The 26,685-nt window shown below is 34.9% G+C and overlaps 1 long non-coding RNA gene across 2 annotated transcripts in view; it reads right to left on the bottom strand.

Annotated features, from left to right (window-relative positions):
- Positions 1-26,685, bottom strand: part of LOC123567964 (uncharacterized) — an 85,729-nt gene that overhangs the window by 27,554 nt on the left and 31,490 nt on the right. Inside the window, exon 4 of one of the 2 annotated variants that reach the window (XR_010580228.2) lies at positions 3,249-3,506. The exons of the other annotated variant lie outside the window; for it this stretch is intronic. This is a non-coding gene — a long non-coding RNA (uncharacterized lncRNA). Of the gene's footprint in view, positions 1-3,248; positions 3,507-26,685 lie in introns of those variants that run through there. 2 annotated transcript variants of the gene reach the window in all.

The following is a 26,685-nucleotide window of genomic DNA, read 5'->3' as shown; positions in this document are numbered from 1 at the left end:
TGTAGAGCCAAGAAAATCTGAGTTTGGATTCCAGTCTTTTAAAAAAATATTTGCTTTTTACTGCATAGAGTAAGCTTTACTCAGACTCTGTAGTGAGTGCCAGTACATGGATAAAAGTGCATAATATTTTCGGTTTTTTTTTTTTTAATCTTCAGTTGTACCATTAACATCTATGTATCCCAAGCAATGGAAGTTTCCATTTAAAGCAGTGTGGAAAATACAACCTTATATATATTTACATAGGTAAAAGAAAGTAGTCAACCTTTGCTAAAATATTAAATACATAGACATACAGATGCTGTGCTATAATGCAAAAGTCGGCATAATTTCGAATGAGTATAACTTTGGCAGTGCTAGGAAGCTAAAATGTGTCCCTATTTAGTGCCTTCAATGGGCCACTTTTGTTTATACAAGTCGGGATTCAGTAATGAAAGTTTTCTTTTTAGGTTTCTAAGTTGTTAATGTGTTTAAATATACAGTCAATAAGAATGATTGTATAAAGTAATATTTTGGGGATGTGAATTTTAATACAAGATGTAGTTTTATTTAATTAGCAGACAAGTGGGGTCTTTGAGGGTAGCTGGTTTTGCATCAGTTACTGCAATGCAAGGAGGAAGCATCATGCCAAGGGTCCTTCGTGTCAGGGCCATATGGAGAGTAATCACATTTTACTAGTTTCAAAATAACCACACAAGACAACCTCTGTGGTGCTGAAACAAGTGGCCCATGGAATTGTAGATTTGTTCTAAGTGGAGGTATTCAACCACAGCTGTCATCGATTAGCCACAGTTTAGCGGTAACAGATATCATCCTCTTCCAGTGCAGGAAACAAAGTGTTAACCTTAAGAAGTTACTTCAACCAACAGCAGAAGCAATCCTACCCGGGAACATCAGAATAGATAATGGCATATGAAGCACACGTTTTGGTGAGCCAAAAACAACAAAAAAAGAATTGAACAAATGATGAACCAATAGTTACATATCATGTTCCCTTGTAGTATTTCAGTAACATTTTTGTTCCACTAAGACTCTGGGGTAAGTGCAGTTCAATCCAAGAGCAAAAGTACCAGTGCCACAAACTGAGCCTATTCTTCCTTGAATGCTAGAACATGGCTATTAGCTTCAAATGGGACACCGAAAATGGGTTTCCTAACGAAAGTTTCCTTCACATTTACTCATGGTCATTAAAAAAGACATTTGTTTTCTTATTGCCCCTAATTTCCCTAGCAGGCTAAAGAAGTAAAAGTTAAAGACTAATAACAAAAATAACCTTAGTAATTGTTACATTGAAGTAAAGAAACAAGAGAGAGGAAATAAGGGAAAACAATATTTCCCCCAGTCTGAGGCATAGTTTAACAGCAAATACACTCTTTCAAACATTAGCTGAAACAGACAAATTATTTCCTACTGCATCATTCTAGATTTAACAGCATCTGTTTTAGCTTTAGGTGCAATATTTTGAAGTCCAAAAACTCAAGCAATTCTTGTGGAATTAATACATTTCAGCATTCAAAGTCTTTAAACACAAGTTGTTCAGTATAAAATTGCTTTTTAAAATAGTGCAAAACATAGGCTACATATTGAAGCTACATATTGAAAAGACAAGGTCTATGGTTTCCATTAAATATGTAAGATTATAATAGTAATTCTATAAACAATCATAACACTTGAATAAAAAGGCCTATATCTTATTTCCACTGGATTTTTTAGATTTAATATAAAATGAAAATAGCATTCTTAGTGTAAATTGATTAAGAGTACATCCTGTAAATCTCTGTGAGTTACAGCTGTGTCTCAGTGAAGGCCATATAAATTGAACTCTTTTTAAAAGGCATTCAAACATTGGCAAGTTAAATGTGCTCTGTGAAGGTAAATTAAAACTGAGGGAAAATGGATAAATAAAACAGATGTGAAAAAAGTCATGTATTAGGAAAAATACGACTTGGTTCTTTGCAAGGGAGAATACTACTAATATGCATACATATTGCAAATTGTCAAAAACAAACCTATGGTGGGTCCAATAAAATAAAAAAGATAAGAAATACCTACATACAAAATTTGGTTTAAAATAGAAAAAGAGTTTTTTGGGTTTTGTTTTGTTTTGTTTTGTTTTTTTGGTCACCAGCAAATAATGCTTTCTATGCTCTGTAAAATAGATTGGTGCCTGGAAAAAAATTACATTATCAAGGAACATTTTACTCAAGACTATTACAATAGGGGAGAGAAACTGAACTTGATTCCATTGAAACAAAGGCAAGAGAGTTTTTAAGCAGAGAGGTGAGCTGGTGAAATGGTGCTGAAAGATGGAAGACATTTGAGGGGAGGGTCTTGGTCATTGAGATTAGGCCCTCTGTTTTTTCTAAGGGCCTAAGTGAGGTCCCTAACCTCCTGTAAAAACTGGGAGACAGGAGCACGGCCTTCCTTGATGATTATCTTTCAAACAGATGGTTCTCGGTTCCTTGAAAAAGACATTCCTGGTTTGTAAAACTGGCAAGAGTCTGGGAGAAGGTTCATATTTCAAAGAGGCAAAGTGTGCAATTGCAAGTTTTCTTTTTTCTTTTTTTTGAGACAGAGTCTCGCTCGAGTGCAGTGGCCGGATCTCAGCTCACTGCAAGCTCCGCCTCCCGGGTTTACGCCATTCTCCTGGCTCAGCCTCCTGTGTAGCTGGGACTACAGGCGCCCGCCACCGCGCCCGGCTAGTTTTTTGTATTTTTTAGTAGAGACGGGGGTTTCACCATGTTAGCCAGGATGGTCTCGATCTCCTGACCTCGTGATCCGCCCGTCTCGGCCTCCCAAAGTGCAGGGATTACAGGCTTGAGCCACCGCGCCCGGCCTGCAAGTTTTCTAAAGTAAACCCTCTTAAGAAAAGGGAAGTTAAGGGTCTAAGGACCAGAAGAAATCTGTCTCAAGTTTAGCCAAGTTGAGGGGAATGCTAAGGCCCTCCTGGTCAACACACACACACACACATATATAAGTATACAAATAAAAGGATGATGCAGCCTACATAAATACATTTTCTTCCAGAATTTTTTTGATAAATGTTCAAATATTGTTGATAAAAATTCAATACCCATTCCTGATTTAATAAACAAAACCGAACAAAAAAACCACTGAATAGTAGAATTCTTCTTTCACGTTTTAAAATATCTATCTTAAATCAATAATCAACATTCTTTAATAGTGCAACTAGAAATATTTCCAATAAAATCAGGAGCAAGATAATGATATCCACCATCACCATTATTTACCTTTTCCTTATAGTTCCAGATCAGTGGTTCTAAAGCGGTGATCCGTGAACCAGGCATACCAGCATCCTCTGTGAATTATTAGAAATGCAAATTCTTGAGCCCCACCTGATTCCTATTGAATTGTAAACTCCAGAAAGTAGCACAGAGCAGCAATCAAAGTTTTAACAAGTCTGGCAGGTGACTCTAATGCATACTGAAGTTAGTTCTGGGCAATATTCCATACCATGTTCCAGGCAATATTCAATAGGCAAAATTTTTCTGCAAAGGACAAAATAGTAAATATTTTATGCTCTGTATCCTTGTTGTCTCTGCTACAACTCTGCCAATATGATGCTAACAGACAATTTTTAAAGAATGGGTGTGGTTTTGTTCCAATAATACTTTATTTTAAAAAACAGATTGAGTAAAATGGTCAATAAGCACATAAAAAGATGTTCAATGTCATTAATTATTAGGGAAATGCAAATGACAACTATGAGATACCACCCACACCCATTACAATGCAATGGCTACTACCAAAAAAACCCAAAAAACAAAAAACAAAACAACAACAACAACAACAAAACAAAACAAAACAAGCCAGAAAATAAGTGTTGGTGAGGATGTGGAGTTATTGGAACTCTTGTGGACTGTTGATGGTAATGTCACATGGTACAGCCACTGTGAAAAACAGTATGGAGGTTCCTCAAAACGTTAAAACTAGAATTATCATATGATCCAGTAATTCTGGGTATATACCCCAAATAATTAAAAGCAGGGTCTTGAAGAAGCACTTTTGTACAACCATGTTCACAACAATTACTTACAATTACTAAGACATGGTAGTAACCAAAATGTCCAATGCAGATGAGTAGATAAGTAAAATGTATTATTCAGTCTTAAAAAAGAAGGAAATTCTGACATATGCTGCAACATGGATGAACATTGAGGACATTACACTCTGAAGTAAGTTACAGTCACAAAAAGACAAATACCGTGTGATTCCATTTATATGAGGAATTTGACTTATATGATGATTTTGAGTACTCTAAGTAGTCAAAATCATATTACTTAGAGTACTCAAAATCATGGAGATATAAAGTAAAACAATGATTTCCAGGGGTTTAGGGGGAAGGGAGAATAGAGAGTTTTGAATGGGTGCAGTTTCAGCTTGGAAAGTTAAAAAGTTCTGGAGATGGATAGTGGTGATGGTTGCGTTACAATGTGAATGTACCAAATGCCACAGAACTGTAAAAGTTAAGAGATTTAAGATGGTAAAATTTATGTTTATATATATATATATATATATATAATATATATATATATCATTATTTTTTAATCCAGAAAAAAAACTCACTAAATATATTTAATACCATTAAACTGTGCACTTAAAAATGGTTAAGATGGTAAATTTTATGTCATGTTCATTTTTATGTGTACTACAATCTTAAACAATGAAAAAACATACTGATGACTGAATTTAGTCCTCCAGCAGTAGCCTGCCAACATTTTTTCTACATGCCAGAATATAGAGGACACAAGACAAGAAGCCTAGAAAGAAATACAATCATTAGAACATAGAAGTAATTTTTTTTCATTATTTCTGGCTGACATAACACTATCTTCTAACAAACTATACATTTGATTTACTTACTGGTTTATTTTCAGAATCTCTCAACAAGAGGGTAAGCTCTGTAGTTACTGAGGTTTGTATGTGCCATGTTCATTGATGGAGAGCTGGCTTACAGAGCAGTGCCTAGCACACAGTAGGAATTCCATTGATATTTGTTGACTAAAGGAAGGAATACTTATTGCTCTCAAATTAATTCCTAGAGTCAGTGTAATCCCCAGGTGGAAATGGTTTGAAATTTAACAAAGCAAACTTGAGATTCATCTACATGAGTGAAAACAGTTATTGGGGGAGGAGAAGCAGCAGGGGTGAGGGGGATGTAATATAACTTTGCTGATATTAAGCTGTAGTAACTGAAATTATCAAAATATTGACAAATTAGAAATCTAGCCAATGAATCCTGAATTTAATTAATATAAGATAAAGATGATATGTCAAATCTATGGGAAAATAAATTGGATATATGGTATTATTAAAAGAATGACGATCATTAAAAAGTCAGGAAACAACAGGTGCTGGAGAGGATGTGGAGAAATAGAAACAGTTTTACACTGTTGGTGGGACTGTAAACTAGTTCAACCATTGTGGAAGACAGTGTGGTGATTCCTCAAGGATCTAGAACTAGAAATACCATTTGACCCAGTCATCCCATTACTTGGTATATACTCAAGGATTATAAACCATGCTGCTATGAAGACACATGCACACTTTTGTTTATTGCGGCACTATTCACAATAGCAACGACTTGGGACCAACCCAAATGTCCATCAATGACAGACTGGATTAAGAAAATGTGGCACATATATACCATGGAATACAATGCAGCCATAAAAAAGGATGAGCTCATGTTCTTTGTAGGGACATGGATGCAACTGGAAACCATCATTCTCAGCAAACTATCGCAAGAACAGAAAACCCAACACTGCATGTTCTCACTCATAGGTGGGAATTGAACAATGAGAACACTTGGGTCCAGGAAGGGGAACATCACACACAGGGGCCTGTTGTAGGGTGGGGGGAGGGGGGAGGGATAGCATTAGGAGATATACCTAATGTAAATGATGAGTTAATGGGTGCAGCACACCGACATGGCATATGTATACGTATGTAACAAACCTGCACGTTCTGCACATGTACCCTAGAATGTAAAGTATAATAATAAAAAAAAGAATAACCAAAAGATTATTATATCAATTAAAAAGCAGGCAAAATAATTGAATGTCCTTGAAAAATGAAATAGCCATGTGGTGGTAGTATAGCCATGGGTAAAAACTTGGCTTTTTGATTTGGAAGCTCAAATTCAGATTCCACCGTTGACTTGTAGTTTGACCTTGGACAAGTTATTTGTCTTCTGAAAACCTTTGAGCCTTCTTTGCAAAATAGGACTTAGAATGTTTATATCAGAAATTGTTACAGTCAGTTAAGGAAGTAATATATGTAAAGAATATAGCATTTCATTTATCTCGTAGTAAATATTTAATAGGTGCTGATTTCTATGACATCAAAATTACATGCAAAAAAAAAATAGCCTGAATGTCCAAGAAAAAAGAATTGAGAATTGAATGATTTAATTATAACACTGCCTAAGAGATCATTATTCCAAAAATAAAATCATATATTTGAATTATATCGAAGGACATGCAAAAGTAATTAGACCAAAAAGGTAAATGATAGAGGAAAACAACACACAAATTGTATAAAGGGGATGGTAAATGTTTTAAAAGATAAGGACAGAAAGATAGATACATGGATAGAAGCATTGAAATGAATACTGGCCAAAAAGCACACCAAGCAATTCGTAGAAGTCCTGTCTGAGTGGCAGACTCATGAGTGATTTTCTAATATGAACATGTGTTACTTATTATTATTATTATTATTATTTTAGTTTTTGTAGAGACAGGGTCTTGTTATGTTGACCAAATTGGTTTCAAACTCCTGGCCTCAAGTGATCTTCCCAGTTTGGCCTCCCAAAGTTTTGAGAAAACAGGTGTAAGCCACCATGCCCAGCCTGTCATATTTTTAGTGACAGAATAAATAAAGTAAAGGAATTCTTAGAGATTAGAATAATTTCCTAATATAGATATATCTAGTATATGTATTTCAATGATCATTAATTCAAATTATTATACAGTTTTATAGTGACATTTTAAGGAAACAGATTGACATGGAATTTTTTTCCTTGAGATTTGTGTTCATGGTGTCTAGAAAGCTCATGTTTTCTTTTTTTTGTTTGTTTGAGACAGAATTTCACTTTGTTGCCCAGGCTGGAGTGCAGTGGCGTGATCTCAGCTCACTGCAACCTCTGCCTCCTGGGTTCAAGCGATTATCCTGCCTCAGCCTCTCGAGTAGCTGGGATCACAAGCACATGCGTGCCACCACACCCAGCTAATTTTTGTATTTTTAGTGCAGACAGGATTTCACCATGCTGGCCAGGCTGGTCTTGAACTCCTGACCTCAACTGATCCACCTGCCTCGGCCTCCCAAAGTGCTGGGATTACAGGTGTGAGCCATTGCTCCCGGCCAAAGCTCATGTTTTTGTTTACTTTCTCTTAAATATTTCCAGATTGAAGAAGACAGAGCTCTAATTTAATATATTTCGGGAGGTGAGTGGAAGGAGGAGAAAGCTAATTCTGAAGGTTGTGAAGAAAGGCAAAACCGGCACGCTTAATATGTCCTTGGAGAATCAGTTTAACAAGCTAAATTGGTTTCTTAGAAGACTGGGATCATGTTATTTAATAAGAAAGTTCCTGTTTCCAGGATTCTATTCTCTTCTCATCTAAAAATATCCTGGAATGCGATAGTCTTAAAACCCCTTCAAAACTTGGCTTTCCTAACAGGCATTTCTAAATAAATTTAGTTGCTTTATTATAGAAGACTTGGTTAGGCTCTTATTTCACACATTATTTTAGACACTGACAATGAATCCAGAAATTCAAAACATCAGTAAATAATTCAAAATTACCCTTGAAAGGCTACAAAGGAAGAAATGTTTGTAGTGAAAATATTAAACTGGAATAGAACAGGTTGTATTTCTGGATTTGTCACCAGCGTCTGTGTCACCACACGCAATTCATTTTGATTCATTGGGGCTCAGCTCTCTGATCTGAAAAATGAGGAGGCTGGATGTGATGTTTCTGAAGAATCTTTCTAAATGTAAAGAGAAGCCCGTGAAATTTCAGTCTTGATATTCCCAGGATATATGAATTATATAGCCATGATGACATACATTAAAATCAGTACACTTTATCTTTTAGTGAGAAGAGATATAATAAGAATATTAAGTTCAATCCTTAAATTCTTAATATAGGGCAGGTTATCAGTGCAGCAATTAGCGATGCAAACCTTTGAGTCCCAGTAAAATCAAACAGTAGATTTTCCTGTGTTATAGGAAAATGTCAACAACCAGAATGGCTATACGTTCAAAAAAAAAGTAATGAGCTTTAATTCATTGATTCCCCACTAAAGGTAGAATAAAAATCTACCAATATAGATCATCCCATAAGGAATCAGTCTTCAAGCCAGGACAGTTTTAGTCTTTGATGCTGTAGTGATAATAATTTCAATGTTTTTTTCCACAGTCTCTGTCTCTCTCACACATATCTCATGAAAAAAAAAAAAAGAAAAAAGAAAAAAAAGTCTTAAAAAATATTTTAGTTCTGCCCAAATATTGATAAAACCTTTAATAAAATCTACTTGGAAACTGGAAAAATGGTTGATTCTGGCTTCCTTAAATATCTAAGTTCCAAAATCTCTGATAAAGCTCTATTGACAAGTTCCCAGACAAAATATAAAGTCTGGAAAGGCTAAATGTAAACGATAGCAAGTGTTCATATATTGTTCTTTTAATATTTAAAATCTTACCCTTAACACATTGCCTAAAAATTACGTTTACATAATGGCATCTTCTTCTGTACTGTGATCTCCAGGGTGCAAGTAGTCTATCTCAGTAGAAATCTCCAGAGCTTTGAATATGGTAAATGCATAATACATGTCTGTGCAATTAACGTTGAATGAATGAAGACTCAAGACATACTAGTTTCGAATTTTTGGTTTTGCTTGTTTTCAAATTGTCTTCTCTCATGCTTTTGTATTTTGATAAATAAAGCCAGGTCATTATAATATCACAGAATAATTTGATATTGAAATAATGTTCATGAAATACTTTATTATATAAATATCAATAGGTTACTATTATATTTACCAATATAGCATAATATTAAAAGAAGGCCTCAAACTAAACAATGTATCTATCGTGTTGGTTCTATTGTCACCTGGAATTTCTTGGAATGTTGCAAAACGCATTATTCTTTCATAAAGACAAGACTGAAACAAAAAACAAATATCCTTTTGAGGAACAGCAGAATGACACGGTTATATACCAGTTACTGATGTCAGATTTTTTTGGAGTTGGACAGAGAAAAGGCAGAGGAAAGTGTAAGTGCAATAGGAAAGATATAGAATGACGAAGAAGTCCTACAAGGAGAGGTATGGCTTTCGGTTTCCTAAAACTAACCCTCAGGATGCTAATGCCCTAAACTCTATGCTCAGGGGACTTTTTTAAGTTCTTTTTTCATATTCTGATTTTTAAATAAAATAATTTGCAAGTCCCTCCTTATTCTGGAATGAAAATGGCAACACATTTAGCAGAGGAACTCTATTCTGGGGGTACAGAATATAGAATTATGCATTCTGGCTGATTGCAGTCTTGATTCCAGCACTTACTAGCTGAGTGACCCTGAATGAGTCGTCACTCTGAGTTTTGTTTCCTCATTTGTAAAGTTGTCATGGTATCACAGAGCATATGGCTGTCATTCAATGTTAGTTTTCAGCCCATCACATCCACCATACTTGAGTAGGAGAATTAGTGAGCTGCATGGTTTTACTATTAGGTGAACACATGACAATACAAAGAAAACACTAAGCACACTCAACAAAATAGTAGAATGAGCCTCCTGATTTGAGGTGGGCATAGTGGAGGAAGGACAATGTGGCCACAGAAAGACTAGCTCCTTAACATAGATTACTGTGAGATGTCAGTTTGTACCGCATTCAGATGAATTAGTTTTTCTTATGCTGTATTTAGAAGGAAGCAGCTTAGGCACAGGTATGCTAATATCCTTATATTAGTAAAATTTTCTTCTAATGGAATAATGTTGCTTGAAATCTCTCATCTACCGCATATATGGAAGTGTATGTCTCTGAATCTCTAGCGAGATACAAAGAATTAATGTGCTCAAGGGCATGGTTATAATCATTGGCAAGACGTATAAAAGGGAGTTTGGTTTGATGACTTTTGCAAAATCTCTTATTTTATTAATAAAGTTTTTATTTCCTTTGAACCAGCACTGTAATACTTGTTAATAGTACTACAAATAGCTATTATAAATATATCATCACACTATTAGCAAGAAGTAAAGGAAAAGGCTTAATTGAAAAAAAGCATCTGAAAAGATTTTGGTGATATTAAAAGCATAAAGTACAGAGACTAAGTCATCTCCATAAGTAACTCATTATGAAAAAAAAAAGTGTGTTTCTATTGGGCTAAATGCTCTACATAATATGTTAGCTAGGCATATGGTTAACTATCTTTGCAATAGAAATAGGACAAGTTAGAACTCACTCGTCTTTTTTTACCAGCTGTGCTATGAAGTCATGGATATGTAGGAAATCCCATTATTGAGCATTTTGTGTTGCTTCCTCATGAGCAAATGTGTTCTATCCACACTGGGTCTTCTTTCAACATTTTTCACCTCATTCTACTTTCAGCTTTTGCTCATACAACCACTTAGAACGCTTTGCCCACAGATCTTGACCTGGCAGTTTCATTTCACATGTAACCTCTTCAGGGAGGCCTCCCATACTTTAGAAGTTTTCCTTTCATCCTAAAATTTTATTTTGTCTTTAGAACATGAGCTTCTCTCCCCAGTATCTAGAAAGGTGTCTGATACTTAAAAAGCAACAGATGTTGAAGGATGAATGAATGAATGGCTAAGTTCTTGTATTTTAACCCCATAGTGTGGATTGATTCAAAACCAACATAAGACAAAGATGCTCACAAACAATACTTTTAAATGTTTACTTTTGAATTTTATGCCTTACTCCTTATTAAAAAACCACCTGAGTAAAAAACAAAATATAATCATTAGTGAGGTCTTTCTCCTCCAAGGATGCCAGTGTAGGTCGGCCAGTGTCCATCCTTGACACCTCCCTCTTTGGTGGTACAAAGAAAGAAGAGGCAGGCCAGGGTGGGAGGTGTGCAGAGGGACCCAAGAGTCTTAGGCTTTCAGAGGCTCTAGCCTGCTGCCCCAACATATAAGGGCGGTTGAAGTTTTAGAATATTTTTAAACACAATTGGTAACCAAGAGGAGCACCTGGAATCTCATTTTGTTCTGCCTCATATTTCAGGCTTTGAATAATCAATCAAGCTGCCATAATATTTGCCTGGAGTAAAAATAAAAATAAAAAATATGAAAATGTAAATACTTTCTCCAGCTACTTAAAAAATTTACATTTAAGCTGACTCAAGCCTGTGGCTTAAGCCTGTAATCCCAACACTTTGGGAGGCCAAGGTAGGAGAATTGCTTGAGGCTAGGAATTTGAGACCAGCTGGGGCAACATAATGAGACCCTATCTCTACAAAACATTTTTTAAAAAGTTGCTCAAGTATGGTATCAGTGCCTGTAGTCCCAGGTACTTGAGAGGTTGAGGTGGAAGGAACATTCGAGCCCAGGAGTTCAAGGCTGCAGTGAGCTATGATTGTACCACTGCACTTCAGCCTGGGCAATACAGTGAAACTGTCTCAAAAGAAAAAAAAAAGTGTTTTATTTTAAATTTACATGTAAAAAAAAGAATATTGTCACTCAAATAGGACTGAACCCTTTTGTGAATTATTGAGCAAAAATATGATTTCTTTCCCTTAGTATTATACACATTCATTATACATAAAATATAATGATAGGCCAGGCGCGGTGGCTCAAGCCTGTAATCCCAGCACTTTGGGAGCCGAGGTGGGTGAATCACCTGAGGTCAGGAGTTTGAGACCACCCTGGCCAATGTAGTGAAACCCTGTCTCTACCAAAACCACAAAAATTAGCTGGGTGTGGTGGCACGCACCTATAATCCCAGCTACTTGGGAGGCTGAGGTGAGAGGATTGCTTGAAACCAGGAGGCAGAGGTTATAGTGAGCCAGGATCATGCCACTGCACTCCAGCTTGGGAGACAGAGTGAGACTCCATCTCAAAAAAAAAAAAAAAAATATATATATATTATATATATATATATATGTGTGTGTGTGTGTGTGTGTGTGTGTGTGTGTGTGTGTGTGTATAATGTACTCATTCATTCTTTTCATGTATATTTGAGTAATTAGCACATACTAGCTTTGTCCTTATTTCTGGGAATACTGTAGGGAAAAACAAGGCTGAGCACTCTGCCTTTGTAGGATCTATGGTCTACTGTAATTGGGGAAAGCAAAAATACATGAATACATGATCTGGCACATTTCCACACAGTCAGTGCCAGTTGTATATAAGGCAAATGTGTGTGTTTGGGTGGATTAACTTGGAGACACACTTCTTTTTATTGATTTCCCATTGGATTTAAGCATGTCCAAATAGTAAAAAGACCATAAATGATATGAAGCAATAGATGCTGTTCCCTCACAAGGAATAACCAGCACTTTTTCTGAACAGACACAATATATCCTCCAGTGCCGATACCCCAAACCCAGTCTTTTTCAATTCCTTTGTCTTCAAATATACGTGAAGTGATCTGCCAGTTTACGAAAATCCGGCCAAAGTTGGAAGCGGTAGACTTAGCTCTAGTAATGCTAAATTTTAATTAAATCTTAGAAAAAGATACTGTATCTAATGTTGGGTAAATGCAAGAAATAAACCAGGCAAAAGTGCAATTGCAATTAGTGGATATATTTAAACTCTATCTTAGTAATTATCTGTTAAGAATAGGAGTTGATAACTCTTCAAGTGACCTTGAACAAATTGTGTAATTCTTTAAGTTAAAAGTTTTCTCATTCTGTATACCAGTGTTAATACCATTTTCCATTTACTGACCTCAAACAAGGATCTGTCCTAGAGCATATTCTGTGTTCTAAGATCTGCCTGTACAAATTTTCTGCATTAATAGAAATCATTATTAATTTGTTGAAAATTAGTATGTCTTGGTATTTATATAGCACCTCAAAGAATTAGAACCTTATCTTCCATCTTAGCACACACAGAACAGCTGAGTTTCTGCTTAATTTCTCCCACAGGTGTTAGTTTATGTGTTTCCAACATGAGGCTTTTTTTTCCCTGGTCGTACTTCTAACCTGTTCAGACCTTTTTATGTTATCTTTTCACCCTCACTTGGGAATGCAAAATCATCCCGTTTAACATCATTAGCAAATTTAATTAACATATTTTTCCAGATAGTAGTGATGTTAAAGAAAAACCTTACATGTTACTATAATGACATCAAATTCAGTTCGCTTTTTGAGATAACTGGCTGCACAAGAGAGCAGATGTGGGAGTCTCTGCCACAAAAGGAGCAACAGAGAATAGAATGTGGCAAGTTGGGAAGAAATGGGATAGGACATCCTTGCTATTGTATTCCAGGCTGAGGACCAAGAAATGTACCCAGAAAATCAGAATCAACGGAGTGCAAAGCAATTACGTTTTGGGTTCCTTCAGGTTAGTATTAGGAGTATCACTATATTGAATAAAAATAATTCTGAGTTTCTTCCTCCACGGGGATCATTAGATGACTGAAAATTAGTAATTATAGCTAGCATGCACTGAAGACCTGATAGCCACTGTGACTGGCACCAGGATACATTTTTAAAAGCCTTTAAGACATGAATCCTGCTTTTAAAGAGCATGCATTGTGTGAGAGACACAGAAGTACAGTTAATTTTAATCCAAACTGGGAAGCATAAAATGGGCCATGGAGGAAAAAAAAGACAGTGAACTGGGTGAAATGGGTAGAGCTCAAAGAATAAATGACATTTGGATTGAATTTGTAAATAGCAGTTTGATCAGAGAAAAATGGGAAGTTTACCAAGGGGAGAGATGTATGTGTGCAAAGGTGTTTGAGAGTGAGACATATTCCTATGCTGGGGAATAGCAAATAGGCTTACTGTGGTTGGAATAAAATCTGCCAGTGGTGAGAGCAGGTGGAAGTGATGGAAGATAAGGCTTAAAACCCTAAGACTGGCTCTTGGCTGCCTTGTGAGGGTTTGAAGTTGACCCTGTAGACAATTGAGTGGGGATTGGGAGCAGCATAGAATTTAAAGTTTGGAATTAACATGATAAATTGATGTCAATATTGTGATAACTGGCCTGATGTGCTAAAGAAATTTTAATCCTGCTACAATGTTTATGTATTTTAACCATTCTAATCAAAGCTATATTTCCCAGATGTAATAAATAGATCTATGCAAGCAAAATTCCACACAAATGAATAGCTTGCCTATTGATTTCTCCTCCACCTCCGAAAAGAAATTTATTGTCATTAAAACATTACTCACTCTTCTAAAAGGAGATAACATAAAATGTATTATATAGTAAAAAAAAAAAAAAAAAAAAACTTACTAAAATGTTCATGATAACATAATTTTTTTCTAATTTTTCTAGTTATGTGAGAATTAATTAGCAGGGCTCTTTTTTAAGTACTGCTATTAAAATATGTATAATTCTGTATATATTTATACATATCCAGTATATTTACTTAATTTTCTAGTTGTCTTAGAAATAACTAACAAAGGCTTTGTTAAGGTCTGCTGTTATAAAAACATTTCTAAATCATTTAAGTACATTATCCTGCCTCAAGAAACATAATTAACATGATATTAGTACTGATGATGAACAATTTTGCATTTAATTAAAGCCTGGGTATCAATTCCCTTTTTTATATAGTAGCAAACATTTAAAGGCAGATGGCATGAAAATAGAGTTCTGTAGAACTCAAGACGTTATAAAAAGCTTTAATTTTTTTTTAACTTAATATGTGAGAACAACATGTTTGGTGGATTTACTCCTAAATGGAAAGCCCCCAAAATTAGTTAATAAGGTTGTAAACTAATAGTGTGGAGCATGATGCCATCCACATATTAAATTATAGATGTATGTTTGTTCATTGAATGAATGGATCTTCGGTTAAAGCACTTGTAATGTAAATTGATTAAATATATGACTATTATCCATTTTACTGACAGATGTTCACCATTCCCCTGAGGCATACTACTTGCTGTTATCTGTATTTATTGAGCATTCACAAAGATTTAGGCACTGGACACGCCCTGTGCATTAAGGCTCCCTGTTTTTCATAGAATTTTACCTTCTGCTAGAACATCACCTGGCTCTTAGACACATTAAACATGTCACAGCAAAATATAAATGCAGTTCTACTTACATATCCATTCAACCAATTTTCTTTTATTGTATTTGTGTGGTTGGCGCTATGCTAGGTGCTTGAGATATACATAGCAAAAATGGATAAATAGGACCAGCGTGGTCTCCACCTTCATGAAATTTATGGTGTATCATGCAAGAGAGGCATTAAACAGGTAATTACAAATGTTAACACTGCTAAGAAAATTGGAAATATTAACGTGCTGTGGAACCTGTAGGGTGGGCAGTAGGTTAATTTGGGGAGGAAAAATTATCACTACTTGTTTCTTCAGTTTTGCTCTAGTTACTTATTGTTTTAGGCTTGGTGCTGAGACCATGCATTTATTTGTTCATTCCACCAAAGATAATCAGTTTAACAGTCAAGTCTACCAGGGTGAAGTGTCAGAATGTTCATTCGAGCAATTTGGAGATACTTCATTTATGATAGGGCTATTGGGTGGATATGTGAGGTATTTAAAATTATATTTAAAAAACTGTAGAAACCATTTATTTCTAGAAGAAAGGAGCCCCCCCAAAATCTGAAAACTGAATAATTACCTTTTTATTCCAAGACAGATTATTTTCATTATTTCCGCATGTGAAGAGATAGTCATTTTCCAAGTGTTATTCATGTTAAATTTTCCACATCCAAATTTATAGACAGTATTTTAGCAATCAAACCAGTTTAGAAATGAAATACCTAATGTTCCATTATTCTAATAGAAATCTAAGGAACAAAGTTTATGTGGCTCTTTTATCAATCAGGATTTTGATCATCACTGTTAACGCCATAGGAATATAATATGAGAGGTGAAGTGAATTTTCTGTCCATGCAAAAATAGTAATAAAAAATGAAGGTGACATTATTACTTCCTATCTACTAAGCTTCATTATTCATCTGTCTTATGCCATTCCCCAACCACATTATCAGTGCCTCTTTCCTTGGGCGTTTCTGATACTTAACAATGGTTTAATTATAGTTACCCAGAATAATATGGGGAACAAAATGATTATGCATTATAAAGGATATTTAATTTCCCAGTGTCAGCACAAAACAAGTTTCATCTAAATGACTATTTTAATTATGTCTAGAAGTCTTGTCCAAGATCTGTACCAAATGCAATGGCACTTTCCATTGATGTAATCTGTTAGATAAAACATATGGACCAAGAAGATACAGCTGTGAGTCATATAGAGGTGCCCCGGACCCTCCCCACTTTCTCATTACATACAAACTCTCTTCTTTCCCTTTCCTATTGTGATCCATGACTAATTTACAACAGCTGAAAGCTGACCTCAAAGAAAAAACTTCCCGTCTGCTCTCCTTTGATCTCTATGGCAGCTACAAACTAAAACGCTTTGCAAATCTCTAAGTCTAGGCATCCAGGGACAGACTGTCAGTCAGGCAGTAACCTTTATTGAGATTCAGCCTGCGTGCAGGGCACTGCTCTGGAAGCTCTGGGATAGTACAAAGGTACTGAATGAAGTTCCTGCAGAAGCCCTGACCATCAAGGGCTCTCAGAGTAAAAGACAGTAATCAATTCCAGATGAATCTATGACTATACAAAGCAGATCTATTACTGCTGGAAATTTTCCACTGAACTTTACTCTTCAACCTCTAGCTTGCACTGAAATACTGATAGGACTGCCCATGACATCCTTTTATAATTCAGCTGCTGGCTCAATCCCACCCAGACAAGTCAATCACTCCAGAGACAGAATGATGAAAATAATCCCTCTTGGAATAAAAATGTATTACCATATACTCTAGAGAAATAGTATTATTTTGATATTGACTACTGCATTTCATTTAACAACACATTTAAGTTTTGTTTTTTTGTTGTTGTTGTCTTCTAGTAGTTAACTGTATTGTGTAATTTGGAGAGCCTTATAGGGGAAACTTCTGCTATTTACATGCATGGTGTTCCCATATATGAAGAGATAGTCATGGACTGAGGGATGATGATTAAGCAACAAGGGATTTCTTTTTGGGGTGGTGAAAATCTTCTAAAGTGAATTGCGGTAATATGAACATACTGAATGACATTGACTCACCTCTTTTAAATGGGTGAATTGTATGCTATGCCAATTACAGATCGAAACTGATTTAAAAATCTCTAACTTTCTGTATTCGTGGGCTTTTTGTTAAATAATAGCCATGACTAGCATTCTTGTTCCTTTCTTGATTGACTGTATGTGACTGTTTGCAAAATTCAGGTTTACTTATTTCCCTTAGCCAATATAAGAGAAAAAAAAAGGCTGAGCTAAGAGTCAGAATCAGATATTACCTAAGGCACATGGTTTAATTAGATACAACCTTTTAAATTACAAAAAGGTCTTCAACTATCCAAAATGCAGACAAAACATATAGTTGTTCCCATCATTCTCTGCCTTTGAGAAGTACCTCTTTGTTGTGCTTTAGCTCTAGTCTGTGACGTGGGTTATTGAGGGCTTTCCTTTCTCCTTCATCTTCCCCCTAAAATAGTTCTCAGACCATGCAGCTCCTTAAGCGTTAGGCTAACGGAAAGTAACTAAGGTTTTTCAAATGACTGTCCTACAATTTCTCTTTTTTATTTTTTTAGCCAAGTATGAGTACATAAAGTATTATGTTATTCCTAAGTACATCAAGGAAAATGTATACATTTTATGATTTGCTTGCTTTCATCCTTGTCCAAATGTCTTCCCTCCACAAATATTAAGTTGTAAAATATTTTTATAACTTAAAAATTAATTAATTAATTTTACAACGTAAAAATTATAAATTTTACATTTTATAATTTTTAAATTTACAACTTAAATATTATACATTTTACAACTTATTATATGTGTATATAATACATACATATATAATTATTATATTATATATGTAAAATTATATATAATGTATATATAATGATAACAAAGCAAAAACAAACCAAACCAACCTCAAACAATGCAATAATTCTTGAGAAGAAAATAAAGGTTGGAATACGGAGCAATAAAAAGATGCCAGGTACGAATGGCTACTTGGCTACCACAGCTGAAAGACAAAACATGAAAACTACATAGTAACATTCTTTTCCCCAATCCAGCTTCCTGTCCCAAGCTCCTTTCTGAAATTGGTTTGCTTCTAATGTAAAACCCAAGATAAAGCAAACCAATGGAATTGTTTATTTAAGTTCATTTTAAGTTTTAGCTATTCTTAGCATGAAAAAATTTCTGCAGTCAAGGTGAACTCCAGGGCCATTTGAGGCTATAAAATTAACAGAGATTATATTGAAAGGCTCCAATAAAGAAAATAGAGTGATTCAAGGGGTACCCCAATGTAGGCCTTCATGCTTGGAACTATTCTTTGGGTCACCACAGCCAGTTTGGTTTTGATTTTTTTTGTTTTTTGTTTTTTGTTTTTTTGAGACAGTCTCGCTCTGTTGCAAGGGTGGAGTGCGGTGGCACGATCTCAGCTCACTACAACCTCTGCCTCCCTGGTTCAAGTGATTCTCCCGCCTCAGCCTCCCGAGTAGCTGGGACTACAGATGCATGCCACCACACCCAGCTAATTTTTGAATTTTTAGTAGAGACAGGGTTTCACCATGTTGGCCAGGATGATCTTGATCTCTTGACCTCGTGATCCACCAGTCTCAGCCTCCCAAAGTGCTGGGATTATAGGCATGAGCCACCGCTCCCAGCCACCACAGCCAGTCTTTTATGCTTAGGACTAATCTTTAGTTTGAAACTAGCAGGGAGTCTCAATAATTTAAAAAACTTAAGTCTTGCCATTTATGTCGTGACAGTTGATAACATATTGGCTCATTAATGGAAGAAACTAGCATCATCAAAGCTCTCACTCTTTCTTAGCTCATCTTTCTTTCACTTCCCACACTCTAAACATGAATATTTTTCCAAACTCATTACTTAGACTCTACTAATGTCCTCCACATTTCCTTCATGGAACAGATTCAGCTAGTACCTTTACAGGGAATCCCAAATCCTTATCTCCAATCTAGTCCTTTCACTCAAGTGCCAGGACTCGAAATGCTAGTCAGGCACTTCTACTTCGATTTCTCAAAAGCATTACATTTGAAACTGAACTCTTCACACACTTTCATCTTCCAAAGAACTTCCCATCCTAACCACTGTTTTGTTAGAGGCTGTTACCATTTTCTCAATTTCCTGAGCTCAAAGTGCTAGTGTCATTTTGAATCACCATTTTTCTTCATTTCCTACATTCATTTAATCCCTAAGGCTTATTGATTTTGCCTTTAAATTGTCTCATATAATTCTTTACATTTACACTGTCATTTTCAAAGCATAACACCTTTTGTCTGAATTACTGCCACAGTCTCCTGGCTGATCTCCACACCTCTATACCCCCAATTTCAGAGTTGGCCTCTTCAAATCAATGTCATGTATAGTTCTCAGTTTAATCTCCCCTAACCATTGTCCTTGCTGGTTCATACAATTTGTGATAATTCGTGATAACTTGATGCTTCTTCCTATTTGTAAAGCTAACATTTTATTTGGAGGTCAATTTAAAAGCATAAATTTCTCCATATAATTTTCGCTGACTTCTTCAAATTTCAACAAACTCTTATTCCTCTGAATTACTTTAGAACATAGAGTTTGTGTAACTTATCAATTAATTGCATAAGGCTTTGTGTAGCCAATATTTTTTCCTTAGTACTGGTTGAGATTCTTGGGGATAGGAACTATGTCCTTTGTGGTTTACTAAATAATGATAATGGTGGTTTAATGATGATGATACTGATATTCACAAGTCACTCACAGTAGTGTGGCACAGCTATGTTGGAACATAAGCTGCTCACTCCTGGGAGAAAAGAAGGAATGAGCCAAAGATGATTTGATGGGTTTGGGGGAAATGTATTCCAAGGAGAGACCAAGAGGCAAACCTCTAAAAATAAGGCATACAGCAAATGCGAGGTTGGGGAATGAGGTAACAAGCAGACAAGGGGATTCCAGGAAGTGGGTTCTATCTGAATCACAGGTCAAGGTAGTTCCTTCCAGTCCATTTGACAGATTCTAGAAGCAGAACAAAGGCTTGAAAAAAAAAAGAGAAATGGTAGTAATTACATGAGAGATGAAGATTCACAACCTATGAGACAGGAGAGACCAGAAATGGGAGTTAATCAGGAAGATTATGCCTGGCCAGAGGGAACACAAGGTGTCACATAGATAGCTTGTCCTTCCCATGCAAAGAACAGCATTTATGGGAAAAGTATCTAGGGTGAGGTATTTTCTTTATACATTCCTAGGTTCTTATTCTTCTCCTACCTCTTGATCAAAACACAGAGTGACAAATTCTGATGGTGTATATTAGCTCATTGGCCTGTGTTTTTCACTTGAGGCAGCTTATCTATAAAAATTCGTAAATCTCAGAAATCTGATGTATTTCCCATTTCTTTCCTTCCTGGACTAGTACAAGGCAGTAACTCGCATGAGTGTTTAATCTGAAAACTCCTTTCCTTTGACTAAGTCTGGATCAGAGTCGGGGTATAAGAGGAAGGAGAGACAGATTGGTAGCAGTCTATTTTGCTCTTATACTAAACCACTTTCTAGTGCAGAACATATTGCACAGGTGAAAAAAAATCTGTAATCTGTTCAGAGATAGTTTTCTGTCCAGGGCTAAAGATAGAATAAAATATTCAAAATCAATTTATTAGTTCAAAGCAGCTGAGAAGGCTGGAATAATTCAAGTAGATATGCTCTTAATAGTGGAGGAATGGACATATTCCTGAGAAAAGTCTGGCAAGATATAGACCAGACTTGAATGCATGGCTTCAGCTAGAAGCTTTGTAGTGGTTGTCAACCCATGGAATTGAGGAATACTGACAAAAAGTGTCTACTTCAGCGTTGAGAAATATGCTAAGTGTGTCTTTCTGAATATTTTTATTAATAACAATACCAATTCTGCCACCAAAGAAAACACCAAAACAAACAAACCCCCAAAAATCCTATAAATGTTCCCCTAAGGACAAGTTTTGCTTGTTATTCTGTATGTAATAAAAATTTACTGAAACCTGTAATCATGGGGCCAACTGTAGTTATTTAAAGGCTATTTTTCTAATGAAGGGTTACCAGCTTTATTGTAATTTTGTCTATTGAAAGATAAAATGTGGTTAATCTTTTGTTAATGTTAAGGAATACAGAATATTTGTGTTATAAATAACGAAATGCTAAAAAATAAATTGCTTACCCTCAATAAAATATAACATTTTATTAAATATTAAAGATTAAATTGCTAATCATGATGATAAGATATATCTATAATTTGAAAAGGACATTGAATAAAGCCTTTAGAAACATTGACGATATTACATATGTACTATCTTCAGGATATATAAAAGTATCAGTCATTCATTCCAAAAAATCTTTTGTCTTTTGCCAAATACTCTTCAAGGCAGTGAAGATATAATGATGAAACAGACTAGGGATCCTGCTTTATAGAACTTACAAGGGAATTGAATACTTCCAAGGTCATCTTTGAGCTCTCTTTGTCTATCATTTCTGATTTTCTCTGGGTGCTGGGTTTGTTCTCAGTGGGCTGCTTTCTTTATACTATGGACACATAGATGCCTCTCTGCTTGACCTCTCAGCTTTTTGAATTTTAAGAAAGAAACTATGGAAATATTATTATTGCTCAGTTTGGTTGGATATACATTCCTTGTGACTGAATGTGAGTGTCCACATTGGTAAGAAGATGTCAGCCTCCTTTGGAAATACAGTCACAGCAAAGGGAAAAACATTTTGTGAAAGAAATGCCAGTGGAACACTTGAAAGACCAAATAACACACCACAAAGAGCATCTGATAAATTTTTCAACTACATTATTTACATTATCAAATCTTGAAAGAAAACAAGGAATAGTGAAAGAAAAAGTACAGAGCAACAGCTGAAGGACTGAAAGAACTCAGCAGAAATTTCATTTTGTTCCCATGACAAAGAAGCCAGAATATAGGGCTTGAGTCAAGAAAACTAACTGCCTGCTAGGTCAAATAAACACATGCCAAAGATAACATAATACTGAATCTCTGTAACACAGCAACCACAGTGCCAAAATAATTTTAAAGATTACATATGCAAAGAAAAAGAAAAATATGACTTTAAAAATTATTAGAAACAATCAAGATGCCCCGGTGTTGGAATTTGTGGACAAGGATGCTAAAACTCTATTTAAATCTTTCAGAGATTTAAAGGAAGATGTGATCATAATGAGTAGATAATCCTGGCAATTAAATAGAAAATATGAGAAGAATCAACTAAAATTCTAGAACTAAAAAACTGAAACAGCTAAAATGCAAAATTTATGAGATTGGCTTAAAAACTCACTGGAAATATCCAGAAGAGAGAAACAGTGACCTGAAGCTAAATCTGTAGAAATTTATAGATCTAAAGCAAATGAAAGAAGAAAAGATCTAAACACACCAAGTGAAAACTACAACAAATGAACTGAGCTTCAAATATTTGTGAAATAATGTCAAGTGAGCTGACATATCTGAACTTGGATTCCTAGAAGGAGAAAAAACAAAGAAAATGAAGTTAAAAACATAAACAAATCTGTGAGACTTAGTAAACAAGATAACATACAAAGAAACCAATATTAGATGCATTATAGTCAAGCTATTTAAAACCAAAGATTAAGAAAAATATTAAAAACAGAAAAAACATCAAATTATATAAGTAGGAACAATTACAATAACTTCTTATCAGAAACAATGAAAGCCAAAAGACAATGGATATCCTTTAAGATACAGAAAGTAAAAGAAATCTGGGAATTCAGAATTCTACATGCAGTAAAAATACCCTTAAACATAATGATAAATATATCCCTTTTAGTAATGAATGGAACAGCCAGGCAGATCAATAAGGAATAGAAGACTTCAAGAATACTATAAACCAAATAGAGCTAAAAGCTATCTATAGAAAAGTCTACCCAACAACATCAGAAAACATTATATTCACATGCTTGTGGAATATTCTCTAAGAGAGATCATATTTTAGGCCTCAATGTATTTGAAAGGAATGAAATCATATAAAACATGTTCTCTGACCAAAATGGAATTAAACTGAAAATCAATAACAGAAAGAAAATTTACAAAATGTGAAAAAACATAGGAATTAAAAACACATTCTGAAATAATCAATAGGTCAAATAAAACATCCCAAGGGAAATTAGAAAACACTGGGAGATGAGTTACAACAAAAATATAACATACAAAAACTTATAGGATGTGTTGATGCAATCGTTAGATGGATATTTATAGCTATAGACATCTACATTTAAAAAGAAGAAAAATTTCAAATCAATAAGCTAAACTTCCACCTTAACAAACTAAGAAAATAAGAGAAAACTAAACACAGAACAAACAGAAGGAAGAAAATCATAACAAAACTACAGTACAAATAAATCAAATAGAGAATAGAAAATAACCACACATTGCTCCTTGGAAAACATCAACAAAATTGTCATCTTTTAGCTAGGTTGAACAAGAAAAACAGAAGATAACTCAAATTAGTAAAATCAGGAATAAGAGGGGCCATCACTACTGACCTTACAGAAATAAGAAGGATTATAAGAAAACACTATGAACAACACTATGACAACAAATTCAATAACCTAGATAGCTACAATTATATACAACTTAGGTAAGAAGATGTAAAATACTTAAACTAAATTAAGAAGAAATTGAAAATATCAATAATCTTATAACAAGTAAAAAAAAAAAAATAGAAACATTAAGCAAAAATCTTCCCACAAATTAAAGCCTAAGTCGACATGGCTTCACTGATGGATTCTACCAAATTCTTCCCAATCTCTTCCACATGAAGGAAAAGAGAAGGAAGAGGAGAAAGTGGGAGGGGAAGATACTTCTCAAATCATTTTATAAAGCCAATTACTGCCCTGATACCAAAACCAGAAAAAGGAGTCACTAGAAAAATAGGCCTATATCCCTTAAGAATATAGATTCAAAGTCCTAAACAAATAATGAATTGCAAACTAAATCTAACAATATATTAAAAAGTGCTATACACAATGGCAAAATAGAGTTTATCCCAGGAATGCAAGATTGGAGTTATTTAAAAAATCAATTAATATAATACACTATATCAACAGAATAAAAGACAAAGAATGATTATTTCAATAGACACAGAAAAAACATTTGAAAAAATCCAACACTGCTCCATGATTTAAAATACTCAATAAATGATGACTAGAAGGGACATTCCTTACCTGAGAAAATTTATCCCTGATAAATTTATCTCTGATAAAAAATATCTCTGATAAATTTACAACTTACTATCATAATTAATGATGAAATTAATTAGTCCATTCTCATATTATTATAATGAGCTACCTGAGACTGAGTAATTTATAAAGAAAAGAGGTGTAATTGGCTCCTGGTTCTGGAGGCTTTACAGGAAGCATGGCTGAGGAGACCTCAGGAAACTTTTAATCGTGGCAGAAGGTGAAGGGGAAACAAGCATGTCCTACATGGCTGAAGTAAGAGGAAGATAGAAAGAAGAGGGAGGTGCTACACACTTTTAAACAATCAGATCTCATGAGAATTCATTCACTATCATGAGAACAGCAATGGGGAAGTCTGTCCCCCTGATCCAATCACATCCCACCAGGCCCCTCCTCCAACATTGGGGATTATAATTCAACATGAGATTTGGGCGGGGACACAAACCCATACCAAATCAAAGATTGAATGTTTTCCTCCTAAGATTGGGAACAAGAGAAGGAAGTCTGTTCCAAGCACTTCTATTTAATATTGTGCTGGAAGTTCTAGCCAAGGCAATTAGGCAAGAAAAAGAAATAAAAGGCACCCATTTTGGAAAGGAGAAGTAAAACTATCAATTCTTGCATATGACATAATCTCGTATGTAGAAAACTCTAAGGAATACACACACACATACACACAATGAGAGTGAATAAATGAGTTCAGTAAGATTTCAAGATATAAAACCAGTACACAAAAATCAACTGTAATTCTATACTTTAGCAATGAATTATCTAAAAAAGTAATTAAAAAACAACTTTACTTACAATAGCATCAAAATGACTAAAATATTTAGGAATAAATAATAACAAATAAGCCAAAGACTTGTACACTGAAAACTATAAAACTTTTATTTGATATGTATTATAATCCTTAACATTAAAGCTAAAACCATAAATCTGCTAGAAGAAAATATTGGATAATCTCTTTATATAGTGACAGAAAGCAAAAATTTCTTAGAGAACAAAAAGCAACAATTTCAAACATAAAAACAGATAAGATTTTTCTCTGTAAAAAGAACACTTAAGGAAATGAATAAAGAGCCACAAACAGGAGAGGATATTTGCAAAACATATATCTGACAAAAGGACTGGAGTTAAAAAAATATAAAAATTACTGCAATTAAATAAGAGGATTACAACAAATTGAATTTAAAAAACACAAATCATAGATAATAGACGTTGGTGTGGATGTGGGGGAAAGGGAAGGCTTACGCACTGCTGGTGGGAATGTAAATTAGTACAACCTCTATGAAAAACAGTATGGAGATTCCTTAAAGAGCTAAAAGTAGATCTGCCGTTCAATCCAGCAATCCCACTACTAAATATCTACATAAAGGTAAAGAAGTCATTATATGAAAACAACACCTACAGACATGTTTATAGCAATAAAATTTACAATCGCAAAGATACGGAACCAACCTAAGTGCCCATCAACTAATGAGTGGATAAAGAAAATGTGGTATATATACACTGTCAAATACTACTCGGCCATAAAAACAAACAAAATAATGTCTTTTGCAGCAACTTGGTTGGAAATGTAGGTCATTATTCTAAGTGAAGTGACATAAAAGTGGAAAACAAAAAACTATGTTATCACTTATAAGTGGGCGCTACGCTATGAGTATGCAAAGGCATACAAAGTGATATAATGGACTTTAGAGACTCAGAATAGGGAGGGTGGGGAAAGGGCTAGGAATTTAAACAAACTACATATTAGGTCCAATATACACGACTTGGATGGTGGGTGCACTAAAATCTCAGAACTCACCACTACACAATTCGTCCATGTAACAACAAAAAAAAATACCACACACACACACTTATACCCCACGAGCTATTGAAATCAAAATGTAAAACACACACACAGACACATACTTGAATGAACATTTTTCAAAAAAAATTTATGAATAGCCAATAAGCACATGGAAAGTTATGGAATACAGTCAACAGAAAGTTGCAACCACAATCGAATATCACTACAATCTCACCAGAAAAACTAAAAATTAAAAGATTGACCGTCAAGTCCCAAATAATGGAGAACATGTAGAGTGGCTGGAACTCTAATAAATTGCCAGTAGAAATATAAAATGATACAAAGATTTTGGAAAATGACTGTTTTTTGTTTGTTACAAATCTAAGCATACATTCACCTGTGACACAACA

The sequence above is a fragment of the Macaca fascicularis genome, chromosome 12 (genome assembly GCF_037993035.2).
Source record: "Macaca fascicularis isolate 582-1 chromosome 12, T2T-MFA8v1.1".
NCBI classification, from domain to species: domain Eukaryota; kingdom Metazoa; phylum Chordata; class Mammalia; order Primates; family Cercopithecidae; genus Macaca; species Macaca fascicularis.
The sequence above is the reverse complement of the archived record's forward strand: the minus strand, read 5'-3'. Positions and strand labels throughout refer to the sequence as shown.